The sequence below is a fragment of the Pristiophorus japonicus genome, chromosome 21 (genome assembly GCF_044704955.1).
Source record: "Pristiophorus japonicus isolate sPriJap1 chromosome 21, sPriJap1.hap1, whole genome shotgun sequence".
NCBI classification, from domain to species: domain Eukaryota; kingdom Metazoa; phylum Chordata; class Chondrichthyes; family Pristiophoridae; genus Pristiophorus; species Pristiophorus japonicus.
The window spans coordinates 20,296,402-20,323,294 of NC_091997.1; the positions used below are offsets into that span (position 1 = coordinate 20,296,402).

The window sequence follows — 26,893 nt, forward strand, 5'->3', positions numbered from 1 at the left end:
CAGGGGTATTCAACATTCAGGAAAGATAGAATAAAAGGAAAAGGAGGTGGGGTGGCATTGCTGGTTAAGGAGGAAATTAAGGCAATAGTTCGGAAGGACATTAGCTTGGATGATGTGGAATCTATATGGGTAGAGCTGCAGAACACCAAAGGGCAAAAAACTTTAGTGGGAGTTGTGTACAGACCTCCAAACAGTAGTAGTGATGTTGGGGAGGGCATCAAACAGGAAATTAGGGGTGCGTGCAATAAAGGTGCAGCTATTATAATGGGTGACTTTAATATGCACATAGATTGGGTTAACCAAACTGGAAGCAATACGGTGGAGGAAGATTTCCTGGAGTGCATAAGGGATGGCTTTCTAGACCAATATGTCGAGGAACCAACTAGGGGGGAGGCCATCTTGGACTGGGTGTTGTGTAATGAGAGAGGATTAATTAGCATTCTCGTTGTGCGAGGCCCCTTGGGGAAGAGTGACCATAATATGGTGGAATTCTGCATTAGGATGGAGAATGAAACAGTTAATTCAGATACCATGGTCCAGAACTTAAAGAAGGGTAACTTTGAAGGTATGAGGCATGAATTGGCTAGGATAGATTGGCGAATGATACTTAAGGGGTTGACTGTGGATGGGCAATGGCAGACATTTAGAGACCGCATGGATGAACTACAACAATTGTACATTCCTGTCTGGCGTAAAAATAAAAAAGGGAAGGTGGCTCAACCGTGGCTATCAAGGGAAATCAGGGATAGTATTAAAGCCAAGGAAGTGGCATACAAATTGGCCAGAAATAGCAGCGAACCCGGGGACTGGAGAGATTTAGAACTCAGCAGAGGAGGACAAAGGGTTTGATTAGGGCAGGGAAAATGGAGTACGAGAAGAAGCTTGCAGGGAACATTAAGACGGATTGCAAAATTTTCTATAGATATGTAAAGAGAAAAAGGTTAGTAAAGACAAACGTAGGTCTCCTGCAGTCAGAATCAGGGGAAGTCATAACGGGGAACAAAGAAATGGCGGACCAATTGAACAAGTACTTTGGTTCGGTATTCACTAAGGAGGACACAAACAACCTTCCGGATATAAAAGGGGCCGGAGGGTCTCGTAAGGAGGAGGAACTGAGGGAAATCCTTATTAGTCGGGAAATTGTGTTGGGGAAATTGAAGGGATTGAAGGCCGATAAATCCCCAGGGCCTGATGGACTGCATCCCAGAGTACTTAAGGAGGTGGCCTTGGAAATAGTGGATGCATTGACAGTCATTTTCCAACATTCCATTGACTCTGGATCAGTTCTTATGGAGTGGAGGGTAGCCAATGTAACCCCATTTTTTAAAAAAGGAGAGATAACAGGGAATTATAGACCGGTCAGCCTGACATCGATAGTGGGTAAAATGATGGAATCAATTATTAAGGATGTCATAGCAGTGCATTTGGAAAGAGGTCCAAGTCAGCATGGATTTGTGAAAGGGAAATCATGCTTGACAAATCTTCTGGAATTTTTTGAGGATGTTTCCAGTAGAGTGGACAAGGGAGAACCAGTTGATGTGGTATATTTGGACTTTCAGAAGGCTTTTGACAAGGTCCCACACTTATTAAGAGATTAATGTGCAAAGTTAAAGCACATGGGATTGGGGGTAGTGTGCTGACATGGATTGAGAACTGGTTGTCAGACAGGAAGCAAAGAGTAGGAGTAAATGGGGACTTTTCAGAATGGCAGGCAGTGACTAGTGGGGTACCGCAAGGTTCTGTGCTGGGGCCCCAGCTGTTTACACTGTACATTAATGATTTAGACGAGGGGATTAAATGTAGTATCTCCAAATTTGCGGATGACACTAAGTTGGGTGGCAGTGTGAGCTGCAAGGAGGATGCTATGAGGCTGCAGAGCGACTTGGATAGGTTAGGTGAGTGGGCAAATGCATGGCAGATGAAGTATAATGTGGATAAATGTGAGGTTATCCACTTTGGTGGTAAAAACAGAGAGACAGACTATTATCTGAATGGTGACATATTAGGAAAAGGGGAGGTGCAAAGAGACCTGGGTGTCATGGTACATCAGTCATTGAAGGTTGGCATGCAGGTACAGCAGGCGGTTAAGAAAGAAAATGGTATGTTGGCCTTCATAGCGAGGGGATTTGAGTACAGGGGCAGGGAGGTGTTGCTACAGTTGTACAGGGCCTTGGTGAGGCCATACCTGGAGTATTGTGTACAGTTTTGGTCGCCTAACCTGAGGAAGGACATTCTTGCTATTGAGGGAGTGCAGCGAAGGTTCACCAGACTGATTCCCGGGATGGCGGGACTGACCTATCAAGAAAGACTGGATCAACTGGGCTTGTATTCACTGGAGTTCAGAAGAATGAGAGGGGACCTCATAGAAACGTTTAAAATTCTGACGGGGTTAGACAGGTTAGATGCAGGAAGAATGTTCCCAATGTTGGGGAAGTCCAGAACCAGGGGACACAGTCTAAGGATAAGGGGTAAGCCATTTAGGACCGAGATGAGGAGAAACTTCTTCACCCAGAGAGTGGTGAACCTGTGGAATTCTCTACCACAGTAAGTTGTTGAGGCAAATTCACTAAATATATTCAGAAAGGAGTTAGATGAAGTCCTTACTACTAGAGGGATCAAGGGGTATGGTGAGAAAGCAGGAATGGGGTAATGAAGTTGCATGTTCAGCCATGAACTCATTGAATGGCGGTGCAGGCTAGAAGGGCCGAATGGCCTACTCCTGCACCTATTTTCTATGTTTCTATGTCATATAGTTTGCACACTATTCTGCTGACAGGTTACAGATGTAAAAGGTTTCCCCATTCATCACCGCAGGTTTAATGGAAATAGCGTCAATTATTTATCACCTGGGCCAAAAGCAGACAATTTTATGTTAGAAAATAAATATATTGTGGAAAGAACAGCATTTAAGTTTAGTATTTCATGTGTTGTATTTGCATTTTGCTTGTGGTTACTAAGGACAGCAATGCGGAATTACATTCTCTCTGCTGACATCAGATTTTATTTTATTATTCAGAGTATTTGTCAGATCGTTTTTTTTTACAATGGCATTCCTTCATCATTGTAACTGTTACTGTGTAACATTGGGGTAGATTTTAACTATTTGGCCGTCTGGAACCTTGATACTGGCAGCGGAAAGCACGGTCAGTTTAAGAATCCGTGCCTCTACAACACGTATACAGTCAGTGCCGTATAGGTGGTGTGTTGGCTCGGGGCCAGAGAGACTGGCCTGAACTTTAGTAGTTTGGCGGATTGTGAGCGGGCAGGCTCGGAAGCCGCCGGGAAACCCAGGGGAAAGGGCTTCTTCGCAGGCCCTGCCGAACTTAATGGCAAGGCCTGATTTGCATTTGAAACCCGTTTGAGAGGCTGGCTGGCTGTGGACAGGTGGGCCTGTGGCACTAGCGAGGAGGGAGGGATTGGGTGGAGGCCGGCGGGGGTTGGTCTAAGGGGGCAATTGAGGGAGGCTGAGGAGCACGGTGGGGGGGGGGGGGGGGGCGGCAGAGGGAGGTGGGGGGGGGGGGGGGAAGGCCAGGAGCACATCAGAGGCCCAGAAGAGTACGGGGGCAGGGGGAGAAGGGGAGGAGGGAGTGGGGGCTGGAGCAACTGATCAGGGGTGGGGGGTCCGAAGTGACTGATTGGAGGGCCAGAGGAGCTCATCAGACGGCCGTGGGCGAGGCCTCTTGGGGTGATCAGAGGCCTCGTGGCGGGGGGGGCGGGGGAGGGAGGCTTGGTTGGGCAGGGACGTTGGATTCAGGAGCTAAGTGTAAAGGCAATTACCTCCTGGATCCAGCAGTGCTCACTTTCCATTAGCTGGCAGGTTTCACGAGCTAAAGCCAATCAGCTACAGTTACATTGAAAATGGTGGTTAAATCTGAGGCAGACCAGCCTCATTATAATATTTAAATGGTCAACCCGCCTCCTGGAAGCTGGTTGCCTGCCCGCCTCCCAGCCTGCCCACATTAAAACCCGGACATGGGAGGTGGAGGTTTGGAGGCGGATTCTGGTCGGGATTCAGATTTTTAACACTTTCACTTCCCACCCTGACCCGACTCAACCCACCTGCTTTTTTGGGTTAAAATTCCCCCCACTGTGACAGATTTTCCCTTTCTGCATTTGGGTGTAAGCAATCACCTGCACAGAGTGCATTGTGTGGGAATGATTGCTCTTCCAATTTTCCTTGCATCAAGTAAAGTGGGCATAAAATTGGGCTGGTTCCACGACAGATGTTCAATGCCTCCGTGCTGGATTTTTCTTCTTTGTGCTCAGGTGAATATTTCCATCCAAGTGCAAAAGAGATCAGTTACCAGGTCTGACAGTGTGACGAAGCAGAATGATCAGTTGAGATATTCATGAACATCAGCTGCCAGGGGAAGGAGATATCAAGCTCGATAGTGTGAGAAACCTGAACTATCAGTAAAACTATATACGGTCTGTGAGGAATTCCTGCGCATGACAGCATCAAGATGCTCGATCAATATGTGGCATCAAAAATGTACTCAAAAAGAACATATTTACAATGTCAGTACATACAGTAACCAGAACAATTCTTCCCCCATTTATCTCTACAACATTCAGGCTCTTCACACAGTTAGTCTCAAAAACTCACCCTGCCAGTTTGCCCTGTAAATGTCACTGGCATTCAGCTGCCAAAGGCCTAAGCTCTGGAAGTCCCTCTCTAAACCTCTCCGCCTCCCTACCTCTTTTCTCCTTTAAGATGCTCCTTAAAACCTACCTCTTTGACCAAGGTTTCTGCCCTAATATCTCTTTGTGTGGCGCGGTGTCCAGTTTAGTTTGGTAACACTCTTGTGAAGCGTCTGGGGACATTTTACAACGTTAAAGGCGCTATATAAATGCAAGTTGTTGTTGTTATTTAAACTGATCTATTCAAATAGAACAATTCAAACAAAAGTCATCAGAAACAGACTAAACAAATCAACAAAGAATATTTATTAGCACTACTTAGCAATTGTCTGATATTTAATAAGGGTTCTGAGAGGATGGACAGGAGGTGCTAGATTTTGTGTAGCTCATCTCATCGCATTGTTGCAAGGATGCTGCATTCGGAGAGGGGGGTTTGGAGATATTTTAAAAGCTAAACATAACATCTATTGTTGATCCAGAATTCCAGTCAACTATTCACTTTCTGTGCCCTTAGGCACAAGTGGAGACTGTAAAGTCTAGTTTATGCAGTCAATATTTAATTCATTCATACTATTAAAAATTTAAAAGAGATATAATTGTGTTTTATTTTTGAAGTGAAGGATTATCTTTTTGACACTCAGTACTTTTACAATCCATTATTGGAGTTGTGAGTGCGCTGGGCTCCGAGTAAATACTGTGAGGGGTGCCGGGGGGTGGGGGGGGGGGGGGGGTGCGGGGATGGTGTCCTGCGTCAGTCCCGGGAACTGTGGTAAAAGAGGGCAAATGAGGGTACGGGGCCCAGAAGAGGCAAGGGCCCGGGGGCAGCACGGGCCAGCCCACACTGCAATATGTGTACGCACTAGGTCCGTGCAGCAGAGCAGGTCTCCAGTCGTTCTGGTTAACCCTTGTCACTGGATAAAGGCCTAGCTCTGTCAAGCCCATGTGGTGGCTGATGTGCACGTTAAAAAAATCCACGCACAGGCATCTTCCACCCCTGGAGTTCAGGACTGGAATATCGGGTCCTTCATTGAAACATCTATGAACTCATCCCTTTTGGTGTGGAAGCAAATCATCCTCGTTCAAGGGACCGCCTCTGATGATGATGATGATGGTAAAAGACATCACTATGCAACAAGAAGAAATAGGCAGTCCAATTTCTCAGATGCATACCAAACATTAAAATGCGCAGTGAGCGCAAATATTGGTTTACATGTAAATTTGAGTGAGCAGACTTTAATAGATCAGTGTAAATCGGAGTCCTAGACACAGAGCACTCTGCACCATCATGGCAAGCAGGAGCCTTGACACACGAGCAGTTGTTAATTGATCAAACCAAGACACTTCATAAAAGAGCAAGCTGAGGTCGAAGACACTAATACATCAGAGTAAGCCACAGCCCATGACACTGAGCAATCGGAACAGATCAGAGCAGTTTCATTTCGCTGGAAGTAGGACTCTCGTTCACTGTCGGCTTAATGCCGCCCGGTGTAAATTGGGTTTTGAAAATAATAACCTTGCAAATATAAATTAGTAGATTAATGGATTCACTGAGAACTCATGGTGAGCTGTCCTTATATAATTGCAATAGTTCATGCATGAAGTCAAATGCCTTTTCTCATGAGCTTCGTGTATCTGCAGGATGTGTCTCCCAATTTGCTGCACCTTGCAAAAATTCTCTCAAAGCTGTCACTGTGTACAGCCTGTAGCTTACTCTCTCCCACTCCAGGGACTTGAGTACATAAATCTAGGCCGACACTTCAGTGCAGTGCTGAGGGAGTGCTGCACTGTCGGTATTATGTCTGTAATGTACTTATGAATGACTCCACGATGCAATGTGTTGTACTCAAACTGTAGTGACCTTGGTCCTTTATTCGTAACTCCAGAGTGAGGCAGCCACATGGTGGCTCCCCTTTTATACAGCCCCTGCCACCAGAGCAGGAACCCACAGTCTCCACCAATTGCACCCTCTAGTGGTGCCAGTATGTATACACACAGTGTAAACCTTTTTGATAGTACATCAGGTAAACAAGTCTCCAACTTCTGCAACTATACATTGACTACACAGAGAGTATATCTATAGTCTGCATATATAACAGTCGGAGGTGCCTGCCCTCTCAGGTGGACGTAAAAGATCCCATGGCACTATTTTGTAGAAGAGCAGGAGAGTTATGCCCAGTGTCCTGGCCAATATTTATCCCTCAATCAACATTGCTAAAACAGTTTATCTGGTCATTATCACATTGCTGTTTGTGGGAGCTTGCTGTGCGCAAATTGGCTGCCGCGTTCCCCACGTTCCAACAGTGACTACACTCCAAAAGTACTTCATTGGCTGTAAAGCGCTGAGATGCCCAGTGATCATGAAAGGCGCTATATAAATGCAAGTCTTTCTTTCTTTCTCTGTGCCAACAGTAGCTTGACAGAACAAAATGGAATAGAGTCAAGAAGAATAGGACAGAGTGGAGTAGACCGTAACAGAAGGGATCAGAAGAAATTGAAACAAAGGTTATTTTATGGACAGGAGAGGAAATCTGGGCAGAAAAGTGCTACGCAGAAATATCTGGAACAGAAGTGAAGAGATTGAACCAGTCAGATAAAGCAGCTTGGATAAATAAATAGCAATAAAAAGAATGATAGATGTCTACTATGCTCGGTGATAAGCCCCGATATTAACTCTGAGGCACATTACTGTGTGGGAAATCTGGAAGTAATTTCAGTGCATCTGTCAGGCATTTTAACGCAGGCATCTCATTATAATTTTACTTCCAGGTTTGGCGCTGAATGCATGGCAGTGGGCGTGAAGAGGACCCGCATAAGCCAATCGCAACTCGAGTATTTGAAAGGCCAATCCAAAGATGGAATTTGGAGGAGTTGCTAGGTTTGCCGCCATTACAGCAATGGCAGAATATGGACTCTTGACACTCAAAGGCTGTGCCCTGCTTTATTGAGGCCTCCTTTGATATACTGCTGGGGGCAGTGAGGAGACGGAAAGAGATATTCTTCCCCAGTGAAGGGAGGAAGAAACATGCTACTGCTACAAAGAAGGCAACGTAACAACATAACAACATAAGAAATAGGAGCAGGAGTAGGCCATTGGCCCCTTGAGCCTGCTCTGCCATTCAATAAGATCATGGCTGATCTGATCATGGACTCAGCTCCACTTCCCTGCCCGCTCCCCATAACCCTTTACTCCCTCATCGCTCAAAAATCTGCCTGTCTCCATCTTACATTTATTCGATGACCCAGCCTCCACAGCTCTCTGGGGCAGAGAATTCCATAGATTTACAACCCTCTGAGAGAAGAAATTCCTCCTCATCTCAGTTTTAAATGGGCAGCCCTTTATTCTGAGACTATGTCCCCTTGTTTTAGTTTCCCCTATGAGTGCAAATATCCTCTCTGCATCCACCTTGTCGAGCCCCCTCATTAGCTTATAAGTTTCAATAAGATCACCTCTCATTCTTATGAACTCCAATGAGTATAGGCCCAACCTACGAATAAGTCAACCCCCTCATCTCCAGAGTCAACTTAGTGAATCTGGAGATGGCCCAGGAGGTCAAAAGCAGGAGCATTGTGTCACACTCCTGGCTTCAGTGCAGGAAGTACTTTAGTACAGTTGCACATTCACCTACATCCTGTTGTGCTCATCACCACCATCCCCCCCTCCTCACTCTGCCTCGTCACGCCTACTCCATCACATCACTCCTCACACCCAATTACTTTGCATGCGCACCCATGTTCTCTTTCTATTCACTTCCTCACATTCCCATTTAGCCATCCACCACTGCTGCTCACCCTGATCCTTATGCAACTTGATGCCTCTCCCTGCTAGTCACCCTCACCAAATATAATGTATCCATCAGTTGAACTCCAGCCATTACAGTCACTCAGAGGTCTGTTTCCTCCCCCCGTTCCAGGACAACGCAAAATACAAGAGAGAGGGAGAGAATCAGAGGTGGTTCTCCACAGATCTCATAAGAACATAAGAAATAGGAGCAGGAGTAGGTCATTTGGCCCCTCGAGCCTGCTCCGCCATTCAAAAAGATCATGGCTGATCTGGTCTTGGCCTCAACTCCACTTTCCTGCCCGCTCTCCATAATCCTCGACTCCCTTATCATTCAAAAATCTGTCTATCTCCACCTTAAATATATTCAATGACCCAGCCTCCACAGCTCTCTGGGGTGGAGAATTCCAAAGATTCACGGCTGACAACCGCAGAGGAGGAAGCGCTGGAGATCAGTGGTGTCTTGGTGACCCTGACCATGGACACGAGGACCTCCCAGCTACTTGGTGACAGAATTAAATATTGGCCCACATGTGACTTGATTTCATGATGGCAAGTTGCAACATTCATACCTACCCAGGGCCTTCACGTGCGCAGCAAGATTTGATGGTGCCCCCAGACGATGAATCCTCAGATTCCTTCTGCGAGTGCACTGTCACAGGACTCATGCCCGACTCGGGCATGCACCAGCACAGATACTTGCACTTCGATGGGTCCAGTTAGACAGATAGTTGGTGGCTCACAGGTCACAAGTGAGCAAGAGCAGGCAGTGGTGGCAGGGACGGCTGGGGCGAGTCTGCGTCAGACGGTGCAGCCATCTCCGGTCTCTGCTCATCTGGACACAGATGCTGTACCCCGGGAGCTGTCGACGAAAAGGATCATTTATGCAGCGTTTCTGTAATATACTGAGAGGTCTTCCACCCACGCTGTCCATGACTGTTGAGAGCATGGGGGAAGCCCAACTCAAGCATGAGTGGTTTAGTGTTGCAGGGCATTGCGAGGATGTCTTCGTCCATGGACTCCGTGGAGCATCGATCGCGGCAATCAAATGAGTCCATGCAGGCCTTGACTACGGCCCTGGATACCAACATGTCTGGCGCCTCCAATACGGTGACAGAATCCTCAGCTTTGGCCTTACAGTGCAACACCGACACATGACAAACTGCTCTCCAGTAGAGAGGTAGGAGCAGAGTGCAGCTGGCCCATGAGTGGGATGGTGGCGAAAGGGGACACGGAATTGGGGACTTACTCAAAGCTCTCCCACTTCTCACCCGTTGCCCACCCCACCCCCACCCCATCAGTCAATTACCCGACACGCTGCTTCCTCTCCCCGTGGCCCAGTCTGCCTCTTCACAGGTGCAGGTGAAGCAGTCTTTGGCAGGACCCTCAAGGAACCACAGCTGATATGTGTTCAGTGCCTTGTTCCTCCTGCAGCCCCAATCCTTGCTGCTGTGCAATGTTGTGCATCGCGCTACGATCATTCTGCAGACTCTGGCTGGTGAGTAATGAAGGCTGCCTCCAGATCTGTCCAGGCACCTGAAGCGCATCTTCAGCATGCCGATTGCTTGCTCAATGACACATCTGGTTGTCGTATGGCTTTCGTTGTACCACTCTTGGGCTTCATTGCTAGGATTCTTCACGGATGTCATCAGCCAAGTTTGAAGTGGGTGTCCCTTGTCTCCTAGCAACCACCTGTTAAGTCTGCTTGCAGGTCCAAAGAGCTGAGGGACCCTGGACTGCTGCAGGATGAAAGCATGATGGCAGCTCCCCGGGAATCTAGCACACACCTATATAAACGTTCTCTTGTGCACATTGATGGAGGGGAACCCATTCCATTTTTTGAATACACCTGGTTGATCTGAGGTGGGTGGGGGGGGGGGGGGGATGCGGACTGCCAACTGTGTGCAACCAATGACACCTTGCGCCTGTGGGAAGCCAGCCAGTGACACAAGCTGAGCACCCACACATTGTGACTGGCGTCCTCCAGAAGAAGTTGACATCATTGCTGGGCTTAGCAAACATCTCATCGGTCACCTCCCTAATGCATTTGTGGGCTGCCGACTGGAAGACCCTGGATATGTCCCTGCCAGAACCTTGGAAGGATCCAGAGGCAAAAATGTTGAGGGCAGTGGTCACTTTTACAGCCACTAAAATGCGTGGTCACCAGGTCCAACAGGGAGCAGGTCTTCGTCTCAGAGGCTGCAGATGTCGGCCACCATCCGACGGGAAAACCTCAGCCTCCGGAAGCACCGCTCTTCCGAGAGGTCTAGGAAGCTGAGCCTCTGCCTCTACACTCTGTTCCTGGTGTGAGCTCAACCCACTGCTGCTCCCCTCTCTGCTTCTGCTCCCAATTCTGCTCACCACCCACAGGTCTCTGCACAGCTGCCTGTTGATCATCTTGCTTCTTGCCCGAGGTCCAATCAAAGGCAGCCAATGTACCCTCCCGTCCTAATCTGAGTCTCAAAATCTGCAAAGTGTAGAAACTAACCTCTCACCACAAGGACTCTGAACAAACACTTTCCCAGTGGTACGAAAGCAGCTATGAGCACCGAGTATTTATTGCAGTTTTTACCTGGCATTTAATGAGCCCCATGAATAGTGGTTGTGTTCTCTCCTTGGTTTCAATGGCAAGATTCAGGAAGCCCGGGAAACTTGTGGATGCACTATTAAATTCGAATATAGATAAATATTGCTACAATGGAGCAATTACCATACTTAAATTGCTAACTTGCCTCTCCCAAGGGAGTTAAGCTGAACATGCCCGAGTTAAACTTGGAAATCGATGCATTGGAGCCGGCGTCCGGATGCTAATGCCCCCCCCCGCGCCCCTCCCCCCCCCCAACCAAACCTCACCTAAACCCATGTACTGCGCCACATTCAAAGTCCCTTCATAGATTTAGGGGCAAAAATTCGGATCTTTGCTACTGCCACAGCACCGCACTACCTGATGGTCTAGCGATGGCCCCTTCTGCCTCCCACAGAGTTGACAGCTTAGCCCTCCCCTTTAATGGAAGGGGGGACCCTGTCCTCCCACCAAGGCATAGCGCTGGAAAATTCACATCTCTTTGAGCCCCGGTCCCGTCCCCGAGAGGAAGTGCAGCACGAGACCTAGCACTCCACTTCCTCTCGGGGGGGGGGGGGGCGGTAAACCCAATAAAGCTCTCAGGGTGGGACATTTGCCTCTGTCACAGGAACTCCCGCTTCGTGGCTGGTACCAAGGAGCGGTACCGAATCTTTGACTGTTAGATTTTGGGGTCAGTGGGTGGAACCTCCTCCCATTATGAGATGGAGCCCGACCCCAAATGTCCTTCTGGTATCAGGGTTTTCACATACAGGAGGTGGGCATGTTGACCTTTCCTGGGGCGGAGCCAGTAGAGATTATCATTGAAATGGGGGCGGAGATTGCTGCAACAATTTCTCTACTTTCCTGCCACACTCAAAAGAGAAACTCAAAATTGTGCATTAAAGATTGGTTGGACAGAAATAAACTAAAAGAGGCAGAGATTAAATACATAAACAGTTAAAGAATCGACGTATGGGTTGCTCTATGTGGATAGATCTACGCTAAATGGAAATACATTAGATTAGGTAGATGATTGTATAAACGGATACGAGCTAAAATAGACAAATTTATATCGGTATCTAGATGAACAGAGATATGGTTTGATAGCAATATGAATGGATGAATATGAATGGGTAGATTTACATGGGTTGAACGAGTGAAAGTTATCGATATAGATATAGATATACATGTAAAAGTTCAATATAGGTCCAATAGTAATGGAGACATATCTGTAGGAATAGATAATGGAATCTTGGCATGGTGCCATCAGGCACTGATTGCATCTGTACCACAATAATGCAAGGTTAGTTTATTTAAATATTTGTGTAGTATTCCCAGTACATAATGCATTACAAGCGAGGAGTGTCATGAGGGTCAGATGCTGGGATGCTGGCTGCCCTTTAAGCATCACTATGGTTTCAAAATCCTTTGGGGTGCAAAGACCCCTTTGAAGAATTGGTAGCTGGAGGCCAAGTACATCCACTGGCGTAAGTGCAGGATGGATCAATTCCAAGGCGAGATTGCTCAGGGACAACACTAAAACTAAACTCTGAGTGATGGAGCACTGCTCAGGCACTCCCGATAGCTTCATTAGACTTTGGCCTCATTTGAAGAAAAATCGTGGCCTTAATGAGCCTTGTGCACGGTTGCTATGCCGACTGCTTATGCACTTGGTCCTTCCCAGCCGCATTGCCCTCCTTGATCACATTGGGCATGGAGTAGGCATCAGATCTTTGTACCCAATAATATGGAACACCAGTGGCTACCACTCTTCAGCACTTTTCATTGCCTTATTGACCCCATATAAATAGATCTAGATCAATGCTGCTAGAGCTTGATATGGATTTGATTTACAGATTATACCAATCCAGGGAGAATTATAGATTAATATAAAATGCTAAACAGGTAGGTGTACAGCAATTGCACTGACAGTTGGGTATATGTCGAGGGACATAGTTAGATAGTTTAGTACAAAAACAAGAGAGAAGTAGAGAGAAATGTGGAAGGGAGAAGGGCAAAGAGGTAGATTCTCAAAGAAATTCATATCATTAAAAGACAAATACTAGCACAGACATTCTGCGATTCAATGCCTCAGCCAGACTAATCAAAAACACTCTCAGTTAACTAACAGTGCTTTTATGTGGTTTGGCACAGAGCAAGCAAAATTTATTGCCACAAATAGTTAGTTTATATTAATACAAAAGCAAAATACTGCAGATGCTGGAAATCTGAACTAGAAACAGAAACTGCGAGAAATACTCAGCAGGTCAGGCAGCATCTGTGGAGAGAGAAACAGAGTTAACGTTTCAGGTCCATGACCTTTTCAGTTCTGAGTATTTCCAGCATTTTCTGTTTCGATGTTAATTTAGATTACTTTAACTTCTATTTGTAGTTTGGAACATAGTGCTTTTGCTCATTTAAATTCTGCAGAAATATCAAAGAGAAAAACAAGGCTACATGGGCACAGACGTTTACACGTGCAACTCAGTACAGTCTTAGACATGGAGAGGGACACTGTATGCCTTGGAGATTGAATAGGTAACTGTGATTATATAATTCAGCAGAGTTTAATGCTAAGTTGCTTTTATTTCCTCCAAAGTCATTTATCATCAAACTCTATGAAAAGCTGAGCTGGTGCTGTTCTTGTGGCAGGAGATATTGTTTCGGACAGCTGCTGTTTGATTTATGGAGGCTTGAAGGATTTCACGTAAAAAAAAAATGCTTTTTTGTTGGCTTTCAGATGTAAAAGCTTGTCATCTCGAGGCCCCACTGTGCGTGTGAGGAAGACTGATTATCTTAGCTCAGAGTACACAACTTAAAATGACTTCTAGAGTAAAAGTAGTTGCAGAATGTCTCCTGACTTTCCAAATGCTTTACAACCAGTAAAGTACTTTTGAAGTGCAGTCGCAGTGTAATATAGGAAACAAAGCACCCAATTTGCACACAGCAAGCTCTTATCATTTCTCGCCTCTGAGATCGTCTGTTTTAGGTGCTGTTAAGAGATAGAATGTTGGCCTGAACACCGTGTGAAACTCTCCTGCACTTCTTCGAATACTGCTGCGGTATCTTTCACGTCCACCTGAGAGGGCAGACGGGGCCTCGGTACAAGACCTGAAAGATGCCACCTCCCACAACGCAGCACTCCCGCAGCACTGCACTCAGGTATCTATCTGCCTAGAGTTATGTGCTCAAGTCTCTGGAGTGGGACTTGAACTCCCCCACAACCTTCAGACTCAGAAATGTGAATGCTACCACTGAGCCACAGCTGACATTTACAGATAACTCTGTTGCAAATAGTATGTGTGTCAGACCAGACTGCTCGACACTGTGCACCAACCCTGTAAGTGCTATGTGTCCCTTCCCAGTGCACTGGTGCTAACATCAGACTGGTAGGGTTCCCAGAGCTTAAAAACTGGTGTGCTCAGGAATAAACACCCCTTTCCCCAAAATCCAGGTGATTCGTCTCTTGATTAAAGCACGACAAGTTGGGAAGAATAGCTGCATGCGATCTGGAATAGTGGTCTTTCTTCAGCACTACCGAGATGTGGATAATTACTAACTGTGAATGAAACAGAACTTTATTAGGCTGTGTTTAGTTTGACAGTGCACTGGAAATGTAGATAAAACAACATTTAGGGAAGATCTTCACTATTCACTATTTGGAACAAAATCATAAAAGCATGTATGAAGAATGCAGTTGTGATTCAGCCATTTCTAGAGAACAGTAGGTCCCCTTGAAGTTACACTTTTGGTAAGGGACTAGTCAGGGGCCAGGGGGCCTGCATTCTTTCTCAGCACAATACCAGAGGCAGAATATATTGCCATTTTGGAGGTAGCAAGAGGCACGGACTGCACTGCTTGATACTGGGTATAAAAGGGAAACATGTTTCATCTCCTACAAAGCAAAATATTGCGGATGCTGGAAATCTAAATGTTTCATCTCCTGACTGGATCAGCACAATACCTTCAAGCAGACACGACTCTGGAGGTATGTTTTCCACCCTTTGGCAATTTTATTAAGAAGTATACCTGAGGTATAACATGAGAAAATCCATTCAATATAGATGTTCGCAAAAGCAGGGAACTTGCTTTCTGGATACAAACATTTTCTAAAACAGAGTTTGAACTTTTAGCAAAATTATTGGCCCAGAAACTGCTGGAATGGCTCATCTCATGGCGAACAACCTGAATTTCTTTTTATTCAGTCCTGGGATGTGGGCGTCGCTGGCAAGGCCAGCATTTATTGCCCATTCCTAATTGGCCTTGAGAAGGTGGTGGTGAACCACCTTCATGAACCATTGCAGTCCGTGTGGTGAAGGTACTCCCACGGTGCTGTTAGGAAGGGAGTTCCAGGATTTTGACCCAGTAACGATGAAGGAAAGGAGATATATTTACAAGTCAGGATGGGGTGTGACTTGGAGGAGAACTTGAACTTTTTACCTCACCCTTCAGATCACACGATATACACCGCACATTGCTAGAAATGCGAATTGATAAAGGCGCAGAGATGTCAACGTCACATCAGGGACTGCATGAATGTCATGGCCAGTCGACTATCTCCTTAACCAATGAAACAAAAGGATAGAGAAACACAGCGGATGACGGAGAAGGAAATTAGTCAAATTAGTGACAGAAAGAGAAATAAAGAGAGGGAAAGAAAAAGAGAGAGAAAGAGAGAGAGAGAAGAGGCAGAAAGAAAAAGCAAGATATTTTAAAGAACAAGCAGACGAAGAGGACATTGTAAACCAGTTGTGTTTGGGAATTATTGTAGAAGTTATGAGTGAATGGTAGGGTCGGTATGCGAAATATACAAACATTCTTTAACCATGCATGATCAGGAACAATGGGCCCAAGTTTCGGATGGAGTTGCTCCTATTTTTTTGTTTAATTTGGAGTATCTTAGAAATCGCAATTCTCGGCATTTAGTTTGCTCCAGTTCTAATGAGTTAGTTTAGTTTTGTTTTAGTTCCCTTTTTTTTCCAAAAGTGGGTGTTACCAGCAACTTACGCCTGTTTTGCAAGTTTAGGCAGCGAAAAGTTACTCCAAACTAACTTAGAACGGAGTAAGTGTCGACTTTTGTATGCTCAGAAAAACCTTTAGAAATTAGGCGCAGGTAGCCAAAGATGGGGGCGGGGAGGGGAGGGCGGAGGAAGGCAAGTTAGAGGGAAGTTAGGGGATTTTCCAAAGCATTAAACACTTCACTTTTAGCAATAAAGAGCCATCATCAATAATAAATGAGAAGTAAATCAATAAGTCAACCAATAAATCGATCAATAAATAAGAAATTAAAAGTTTCTACTCACCTACTGCAGCACCTGTCTGTTCAGGAGCACTGGGAGCCCTCCAACAGCACACACAGCCCTGCCTGCCGAAGAGCTGGTCCGGGCCGGCCCCACAGCCGAGGAGGTGTTCGGGCGGGGCCCGCCACCAGGGAGGAGTTTGGGCGGGCCCCGCCGCCGAGGAGATGATCGGGTGGACCCCGCCGAAGAGCTGGTCAGGCTGCCTCATCACAGACGTGGAGTTTGGGTGGGCCGACGAGGAGGTCTCGAGGTAAGGGCAGTGGCGACGAGGCGAGGTAAAGGACGGTGAGGCAGGCAGGCCACTCGGCCCGGGATAGGGGCGGCGAACATCACAACGTCCCTTCGGCCAGGGATAGGGTCGCCCAGAGACAGGACGCGCTGGGAGGGCCAGGAGCTACTGCGCACGCGCACAGACTCCACTGCGCACGCGTGCAGCTGCCGGCACTCTTTTCGGCACAGGGCTGTAGCTCTGCCCCCAGCTGCTTGTGCTGTGCCGCGCCGACTGCTAACAGGCCTGCTGAACACCGAGAATTGCGAGGTAAGTTTTAGGCGCGCTTTTAATTACACAAAATAGGCGGGCCTCTCGAAGATGCGCTGTTCTGCGGGACAGCTGAAACTTGGGCCCAATAGAACTGCTGCCATTGGAACATAGGAATTGCTAGAAGAAAAAGACTAAGATGCATCTAGTCTACCTTCTACCATCCTGGTAGTCACATGACAAAACAATAATGGAGTTGCTGACTAATCATAATAATCATTCTCAATGAATTAGTCTGCAACACACCCAGACATGAGGTGAGGAAAACCCCAATTGCGGAGAGTTTTGGGAACCATAGGTCCAAATTCAACTTTTTCTTGCCGATCACACTAAACTTACCATGCGTGTCTCAAATGTTATATTCTGAACAAAATCTATCCAATCTATAATTCTGAATGGTTGAAACTGCTTTGCATCCTGAAAATGATTACCTTCCAATGCAAATAGGAGTGTTGATGGCAAGACTGGCACAAAACTACTGCCAGGACAAATGAAAAGCTTTGAAATAAAACCTCTAGGAACAATTTACTAACTGTGGGAGTGAGACTTTACCGCTTCATTGTTGTCTATCTGGGTCTCCAAAGTTGAGTGTCATGTCAGGACCATAAATCACATCATGAACAGGGTCCTTACCACATGAAGTACCAGCCCTAAATAGCTGTGGAGAGATTAATTTGCATTAATAACGTAAATGCACCAATTTCATGACACGCAATGAACTTCAATGGGGAGGCTCCGAACGAGGTTTAATTTTTTTTGGTTCTGTCAAGACCAAAGGCAAATCATCCAGGAATTTGCGGAGAATCGAAACACATGGCGTATCTCCTCTTCACCACAAATCGCTGGATCTATTACGAATTAATAGTAGATAGCTCCGTGAATGCTTCATTATTTTCTCCAGCAATTTCTGGGCCAATCATTTTTTAAATTTTTTTTAAGTGCCACAGAAGAGATACTCCAGCACACTAGCGGTGATTGGAGTCATACAGGGGAATACGCAGCAAATTCCTCAAAATTCTTTTCAGAGTGAGGGATGAAGCCATTGATCCGTGAAAAGTCTTGAAGTCTGGACTCAGACAAGTCCTAAGTGATTGGAGCCCTTCGCTTCCTAATGCTTTCGACTCAAATACAAAAACAACAGGGGTAAAGATGCTGTCAGTGTTCCAGTGCTTGTCTGATTGAAAGGTTTTGGCGAGAGATGCCACCTGTCACAAGTAGTTATCATTAGAGCCCTCCATAGCTTACTCAATCGGTCTCTGGAGTATTAGTATATCTTGCTTTCACCGGATTCATTTTAAAAACAGCACGTCTTGTCATATGAGAGTAATCCTCCAGCTGGTGTAGGTAGAAGCCAACAATCTGGACAGGGTACTGTACCTGCTCGTTTTGAAGGTGAATAAATAACTAATCTTATTAAAATCTCAGATGTAGATTGACGCAAGCAGTTTTGTGTCAAAATATTTCTGTCCTTTAAGCCAAGAGGAGAAAGCGAAGGAAAAAGATAATATCTTACTTTATACAAGGCAGTAAAAGTGTGGAGCACTTACAGGTTGGATGCAGCACCAAATTGTCTCCAAGGTTACTGACCAAGAGCTGGAAAATGGGATTAAACCGGATAGCTCTTTGTCGCTGGCAAGGACACAATGGGCCGAAATGGCCGCCTTCCGTGCTGTAAATTTCTATGTTTCTATGATTTATATAGTACATCCATGCATTACACTATAAGATTAACACTGGTGCACAGTTGTTTTGGCTTGGCATCAGTGTTAAATTTGTGGCATGTAGATCAGGTGTCAAGGGTTGAACTGACACCAAAAGCAAAAGGAGGAGCGAGACTACCTCCTCCAGGGAATCTCACACCACTTAGGCCAGGATCTGGTCAGGTTTAGTTTGAATTTATACCATAATTGCAGCTTTACACCCATGCTAAAATTATTGTTCTTGACTCCAGAGCAAGAACCAACTTACTCAATGAAAATACCCGTGACATAATAGCACATACTGGGACCTAATTTACATTCAGAAGTCATGGTAAATTGGCACCACAATGCAATTTTAGCTCAGAAAATCGAGAGGTACAAATGGGGCCAAGCCCGACGTCCAGACTTGGCGGGAGTCAGCAGAGTGGCCAGAAGAGGCCAAGGTGTGTATTTTTATTTAACTTTTTTGAAGATTCCTTGTATGAGTGTTACCCTCGGCCCCACAAGGATTCCTTGGGCCTTCTCAGCCCCAGCCTTGCTTCTCTGTTCCAGCTCCAGCCAGCACGAACTGCCATTCCCTTAGGTCCCCTGTGCTGTTGGGCTCCCGCCCGAATTTCCATTCCCACCCGCCAGCCTTGACATCACACCTGCCGGGTCTGGGCAGGAGACAGCTCGGACAAATGATAACCAGGCCCCGGGTGTTCAAACGGTCCATGGCCACCCGTACAACTCTTCACAGGGGACTCCCAGCCGCCAGGACCCTTCCCAGGATTGCCCTGCACCGATTCAAAAATCAAGGGCTAAAGATATTTGTGGACCTTTCACGTTCTGACTTGTACGCGAATAGTCTCATTAAACCGTCGTCAACATTGTCAGCAGCTGGGTAAAGTATTCTCGTTTTTCAATACTCCAAGAAGAGAATTCATAAAATGATCCTCCGTTCAAATCCAAAGATTTTAGGTCGGATTTTAAAACCCCCACGCCAGATGAGAAGAGGAGATTAAAATATCTTCAGCGTGGTACTCATCTTGTGCATGCTGTACTCGTGCCCCATGATATTTTAACAGGCACATTTTAGGCAGCTTCTGCCCCCGGCATGTGGCAGCCTTGTTGAGAAAGAATGAAGGACTTGCATTTATATAGTGCCTTTTATGGCCACTGGACATCTCAGAGTGCTCCACAGCCAATGAAGTACTTTTGAAGCGTAGTCACTGTTTTAATGTGGGAGACGCAGCAGTCAACTTGCGCACAGCAAGCTCCCACAAACAACATTGTGACAATGACCAGATAATCTGTTTCTGTTATGTTGATTGAGCGATAAATGTTGGCCAGGACACCGGGGATAACTCCCCTGTTCTTCTTCAAAATACTGTCATGGGATCTTTTACGTCCACCCAAGAGAGCAAACAGGGCCTCGGTTTAACATCTCAACCAAAAGAATACACCTCCGACAGTGCAGCACTCCCTCAGCACTGCACTGGAGTGTCAGCCTGGATTTATGTGCTCAAGTCTGCAGAGTGGGACTTGAGCCCACAACCTTCCGACTCAGAGATGGGTGTGCTATCCACTGAGCCACGGCTAAGATGCAAAAGTCGAGGTCGGATGACGTTATTGAGACATTGATGTTATTTTAACCCCATGTTAGCGTGGCTGACAGATAAAGCCAACCACGCCATTTAAAGACTACCATCACCCTGCGTCGTGTCTGCCTGAGCGTATCAACTCCAACTGCGGAGGGCTGCTTTTATCTTGCTCCGTGTGTAAGATGGAGGAAGAAGAGAAGAAGGGTCGGAGACAAGCAAATGGATTGGGTCCATTGAAGCTCATCCCTCTAGCACTCCAACTTTCCCATCTCAGCATCCAATTGCATTTTGAATAATCTCTCCCTCGCGCCCTGCAAGGCAGATTATTCCAATTTACTGAGTAAAGATATTCTTAATATCGGTTTTACGCTTACTTTTCACCAATTTAATGTCTTACCGTCTTGCTTTACTCTGAAATAACAGGCCTAGCTTACCTAACCTATATCATTTAATATTTTGTACACCCGAACTTCCTTGACAGACAGAAGGAACGGACGCCCATCTCAATGTGGTTATGGAAAATATGCACCGCTCTCTGAAATGGCTTCAACCAGATGGTTTACAGCTTGACTCGGTGACTGGGAACAAAAGATTAAGGAGGTTGGATCACTGGTTTGTTAACTCACTCTATTCATTTCCCCTCAAATGCCCTTGCCCATCAACTTCAGGCACACTGTCACTCAGAGACCTTTCCAAGACATCATATGACCGAACTGCAGGGCATGTCCGAGCAATCTCTTGGCTCACTGCAACAAAAGATCCCCACGACATTGAGGCAGACCATTTTCAGCTTCCCAGCTCGTATCCTTTTAACCCACAGTTCAAGAGCGGTTTGCCTCTGTAAGGAATTTGTTGGTATTTTAAAATCATATTTTACCTTTGTCCAAAAAGATAACTTTTCGGAAGCGTACTCCCCATTTTCCTTTTTTATCTGCTCATAAATCTAAATCAAAATTCTCTTCATTCGTGAAAGGGTTGCAAGCTGTGAGATGTTTCATCAGGCACATTGCTTTTACTTCCAATGTTGAAGCCAGGCACATGAGACATGCCTGTTCACAAGTAAATATGATTGACTGAATGAAGCTACTTCATTGGTGTAAAATATCTGGATGGAATCAACAACTCAAAAGCGAATGGGGTGCTATCTCGTTATAAGGACTCATGAAATATTCATTCACTGTGCTGTTCTTTATAGATCGTATTTTCCAATCGTCAGCTAGGTCTACATGCCTAAGGCCCCAAACTTCAAGAGTAGTTTCTTCATGTTGCTGTGTGAAATTGTAGTCTCTTTCTCCTGTGATTTGCGTGAGTAATTTGAGCAGGTTATGGAGGCAGAATTGCCCCCTTTTATAGCTCCCGTTAGTGCCTCTGAGGATTTTAGCCTGGGGGAGGGGGGGCGCTACCGCCGCCCTGTAAATTACCGTGGAGGTTTGGGAGGTGCTGTCCCCCATAATTAGCGCCCTGAGCCAGCGCGCAACCGGTGATGACGTCAGCGCCGTGCGCACCGACCCTTTTCTGCCCCACGAAGGAAAATGCCCCGCGGGTCGCGAGGCTGGCGTGGGCGGATGTCAAAGCCGGCTTCGCGGGTTGCAAAGTTAGTGGACATCCGCTGCCGGGGCGCCCCTTAAAGGGGAGAGGCCTGTAGCACCCCGGGCCGCCATCTTTATTTGTCGGCCGACTCTAGAGTCAGCCGGACAATGGCGGCCCTCGCGCCGACAGGGCCACCATCGTGCAGCCCGGCACTTCGTTTTGGGCGCCAGTTCACTGGCCCCGTCAGTCGTGTCCCTCGTGGCCCGGTGGGGGCCAACATGGGGCCTGCAGAGTGCGCAGCGGCCCTCCCCTTTAATGGAAGTGCCACGCTACCATCCTGGGAGCGCCTCTCAAAGGGGGCGGAGTGTCGGACTCAGCGCTCAGTTTCCTTTCAGAGGCATACGGCCCAATTCCATGTCGGGGTCGGGGGCGGAACTTCCCGGCCGGGGGCAGGAAGTCCTGGCACCATAAGGTTACCGCCCCCAATCGGGGCGAGGGGCATTTTCTCGCCCTATGATTCTGTGCCTCTTCATATGGCTGCTCTGAAATGAATTCCAACTGCAACTTAGACGAATTGCTAGCAGTGTTCCACTGTCTTGCGTTTGAAATTTCAAACAACAAAATTCCCTCTGTTCCACTGCACTCATTTAAAAATTAATTACCGTTTTGATGCGAAATATTGCGATTAGCTATAAACACTAAAAGACTTTATTCCACATGGGATTTTACTGGTCCCAAAGTTGTGTTACCACTGACAGAGAACTTGCTCTGATGCGAATGCTAATAGGAAAGACTAGTTTTTAAACAGACAATCCTTTAATTAGTGTCATTTAATTTTGGGAAACAGTAGAACTAGCTAAACGTGTGCTTCAGGGGCAATGCGTGGTATTACATACTGCAAGCACAGTGCACGTCTCCTATTTGTATAAGCAAGTTTCCACAATCTAAGGTTACATAGAATAACACAGAGTCTACAGCACACAAATCGGCCATTCGACCCAACTTGTCTATGCTGATGCTTATACTCCACACGAACGATGTACAGTAGACACCTCAAGTTGCTGGAGAAATACCACCAACGATGCCTCCGCAAGATCCTACAAATCCCCTGGGAGGACAGACGGACCAACATTAGCGTCCTCGACAGGCCAACATCCCCAGCATTGAAGCACTGACCACACTTGATCAGTTCCAATGGGTAGGCCACATTGTCCGCATGCCAGACATGAGACTCCCAAAGCAAGCGCTCTACTCGGAACTCCTTCACGGCAAACGAGCCAAAGGTGGGTAGAGGAAACGTTACAGGGACACCCTCAAAGCCTCCCTGAAAAAGTGCAACATCCCCATTGACACCTGGGAGTCCCTGGCCAAAGACCGCCCAATAAATGGAGGAAGTGCATCGGGAGGGCGCTGAGCATGCTGTCTGCCATGCTGCTTCAGCACTCTGGAGTTTGATTAAAGAGACTAAGGTCACACCAGTTTGAGCTTACAGCACACAGTCTTGTGAGGTTATTCTGAACATAACAGAGAGCATGCAGAAATCAAGTGCAGGCAGCAGAAAGAGCATGTGGCAAACCTGTCCCACCCACCCTTTCCCTCAACGACTATCTGTCCCACCTGTGACAGGGACTGTGGCTCTCGTATTGGACTGGTCAACCATCTAAGAGTAGAAGCAAGTCTTCCTTGATTCTGAGGGACTGCCTATGATGATGATGATGATGATGACGACTCCACACGAGCCTCCACCCACTCTAATTACCTCTTGCCACCCTGGACCCATATCCCTCTATTTCCTTCTCCCTCATGTATGCACCAGCCTCCGCTTAAATGCATCAATTCAATCTGCTTCAATCACTACATTCGGTAGCGAATTCCACATTTTCGGTGTAGAGAAATTCCTCCCAAATTATTTGCTTAATCTGTCAGTAGCTATCTTATATGAATGCCCCTTGTACCCACAAGTGGATACAAGTTTCCCCATGTACACTTATCGAACCTCTTCATAAATTTCAAGGCAACTATTTCCACTTAGGCTTCTCTTTTCCAGAGGCTGGCTGACATCCGCTCCCGAGGTGCTGTTTAAGGGGAGTCCTGCAGCGCCCCGGGCCGCCATCTTTTGTTAGTGGGTCAACTCTCGGGTCGGCTCGACCATGGCGGCCCTGATGTGGACCGGCCGCCATCGTGCAGCCCGGCACTCCGTCCGCTGGCCCGGCCTCGCACGCCCCTGGCGGCCCAATGGCGGCCACCAAACGGCCATGCAGAGTGCGCCGTGGCCCCTCCCCTTTAATGGAAGGGGAGGGACGTTGAAGCACATCTCAGTGGCACGCTACCACCCCAACACCGCCCCCCTACCGCTGAGGGGCGTAAGGCTCAATTCCGCGTCGGGCGCGGTACAACCCTCTGAGTGAAGAAATTGCTCCTTAGCTCAGTCTTAAATGGACGACCCCTTATCCTGAGACTATGTCTCGACTCTCCAGCCGGGGGAAACAACCTCTCACCATCTATCCTGTCAATCCGCCTCAGACTCTTATATGTTTCAATGAGATCACCTCTCATTCATCTAAACTACAGAGATTATAGGTAGATTTAAAGCATTATACTTTTGGAATGGGACACCTTAGAAAGACTTGGGGCCATTTAGGAGAATTCTCCATTTTGGAGGAGTCTTACCTATTGGCAGGGCATATTAGAAAATCACCTCCATTATCTAGTCCCAGGCATATGAAATACAAGATGAATTGATTCAATAAGATGAAATGCAGATTAGCATCAATAATGATGAAAGTAGGGCTATAGATTCTTAAAATTTTAGCAGATCCCTTTAAGTTAAATTGTTCCTTTGGTTAGTGAGAGCTCAATTGCATTGTACAGATACAGTAATGGAGAGGTCAATTAGAGTTAAATAGCTTTTCTGGCTGCAAGCAACAACCCAGGATGAAATATATGATTTCCTTTCTCTCAAGTATAATTGTCAAGATATTTTATTAAGTTAAAGACTATGGGAGAGAAACTTGCCTCCTTTGTGCCTCCGGTTAGTGCCTCCGTGGGGCGATAACGGGGCACTAACGGCTTACCGACCGGGCGTGGCAAAAGTACCGACATCCGCGAACTTCCTTTGCAGGTTAGCGCTGGTGGTATTTAAAGGGATTGGTGGTCAGGTAGACCAAAAAATCATTCTCGCCTCTCTCTGCTTGTTTTTGTTTTTTTCTCCTGCCGTGATTGATCGGCCCGGCACTCTGTTCGAGTGCTTATGGCTGATCGTCGCGGATCACAGGTGCTGTCGCCGAGCAGTCTATTTTTTTCCTTGCAGAGCCCTCAGCAATGGTCTTTCCCTTAAAGGAAGGGAAGGAGCCTGTGATTCTGATAGTGCATTATGTAGCGCTTTGCCTCTTGCCTCGTTTTACGCTGCAAGGGAAGTGGTAACGCTTGATTTAGCGCTCCACTTCTCTCCTGAAGCGCTAAACCGGAAGTTCGTGTCCACTGGAATTGGTTCTCTGCACTCCCACAAAAGTTATCGCCCCAAGCGGGGCACTACGCAATTTCTAGCCCTATAGATTTTCTGACTCCTGTGTTAATGAGGTTTCTTTTTTAAATGGCAGGGGAATTTCTCTGTACATTCCAAATTAATTCATTTTTTTGAAGATTGCTGGAATCAATTTTCATGTGAGCAAAATAACATTTGCCTTGAATACATTTATATATAATTAAGTGTGACTAGGAAGTGTAATGCAGGAAGTGTGATGCAGTGGATAGGGAAAAGCATTTGCATATAATGTTTTTATTACATTAATATTTTATGGATACCTGTGTGGTATGAAATATACATATGATTCTGATTATTAGATATGAAGGGGGAAGGGGGGAAGGGAAGGGGGGGAAAGGGAAAGGGAAAGAAGGAAGGAAGGAAAAGCACCGGATGTCTCAAAGCACTTTACAGCCAATGAAGTACTTTTGGAGTGTAGTCACTGTTGTAATGTAGGAAACGCAGCAGCCAAATTGTGTACAGCAAGCTCCCACAAACAGCAGTGTGATAATAACCAGATAATCTCTTTTTTTTTTGACATGTTGATTGAGGGATAAATATTGGCCAGCACAGTGGGGGATAACTCCCCTGCTCTTCTTCAAAATAGTGCCATGGGATCTTTTACGTCCACCTGAGAGAGCAGATGGGGTATCAGTTTAAAATCTCATCCGACAATGCAGTGGTTGATGGCTGGGAATCAGTGAGGGGTGGATCAGAGGTCAGGGAAGGGGGTCTGACAGTCAGAGGTTGTCTTTTCAGGTGGGAGAGGGGCTGATGGATGGGAATAGGTCAGGTGACATGGCAAGCAAGTATTGGGCTGTAGTGCACTGGGCAGGGATGGGTTTCAAAGATCATATTCTGTCGCTATCTCACACTTTGTCTTTCTCTTTTTCCTTCACGCTGTGTCTCTTTTTATTCCCCTTCATATTCTATTGGTGTGTCTTTCATACTCTCCCTCTCTTTCATACACACCCTCTCTTTCTCTCACCTCCTTCTTTTCCTGATCCTTCCCTTCTGTCTCCTCTTACGTTTAGCTCTATTTTCGGTTCTATCTTAGTCCTTGTTCTCCCTCTCTCTCCTCTTTTATTTTCTTCTCTCTCTCTGACTCTGCAGTGGTGCTTCATAGAAACATAGAAAATAGGTGCAGGAGCAGGCCATTCGGCCCCTCGCGCCTGCACCGCCATTCAATAAGATCTTGGCTGATCATTCCCTCAGTACCCCTTTCCTGCTTTCTCTCCATGCCCCTTGATCTCTTTAGCTGTAAGGGTCATAGCGAACTCTCTCTTGAATATATCCAATGAACTGGCATCAACAACTCTCTGCGGTAGGGAATTCCACAGGTTAACAACTCTCTGAGTGAAGAAGTTTCTCCTCATCTCAGTCCTAAATGGCCTATCCCTTATCCTAAGACTATGTCCCCTGGTTCTGGACTTCCCCAATATCGGGAACATTCTTCCCGCATCTAACCTGTCCAGTCCCATCAGAATCTTATACGTTTCTATGAGATCCCCTCTCATCCTTCTAAATTCCAGTCAATAAAGGCCCAGTTGATTCAGTCTCTCCTCATATGTCAGTCCAGCTATACCTTGAATCAGTCTGGTGAACCTTCGCTGCACTCCCTCAATAGCAAGAACGTCCTTCCTCAGATTGGGAGACCAAAACTGAACACAATATTCCAGGTGAGGCCTCACCAAGACCCTGTACAACTGCAGCAAGACCTCCCTGCTCCTATACTCA

General features: G+C 46.5%; 1 protein-coding gene and 1 long non-coding RNA gene across 2 annotated transcripts in view; one reads left to right on the plus strand and one right to left on the minus strand.

The window, feature by feature from the left end:
- asic2 (acid-sensing (proton-gated) ion channel 2) overlaps positions 1–26,893 on the minus strand; it is a 515,434-nt gene that overhangs the window by 438,657 nt on the left and 49,884 nt on the right. The window lies entirely within an intron of this gene.
- LOC139233855 (uncharacterized) overlaps positions 16,739–26,893 on the plus strand; it is a 37,358-nt gene continuing 27,203 nt past the window's right edge. The window contains exon 1 of the long non-coding RNA XR_011588228.1: positions 16,739–16,820. This is a non-coding gene — a long non-coding RNA (uncharacterized lncRNA). The remainder of the gene's footprint in view (positions 16,821–26,893) is intronic.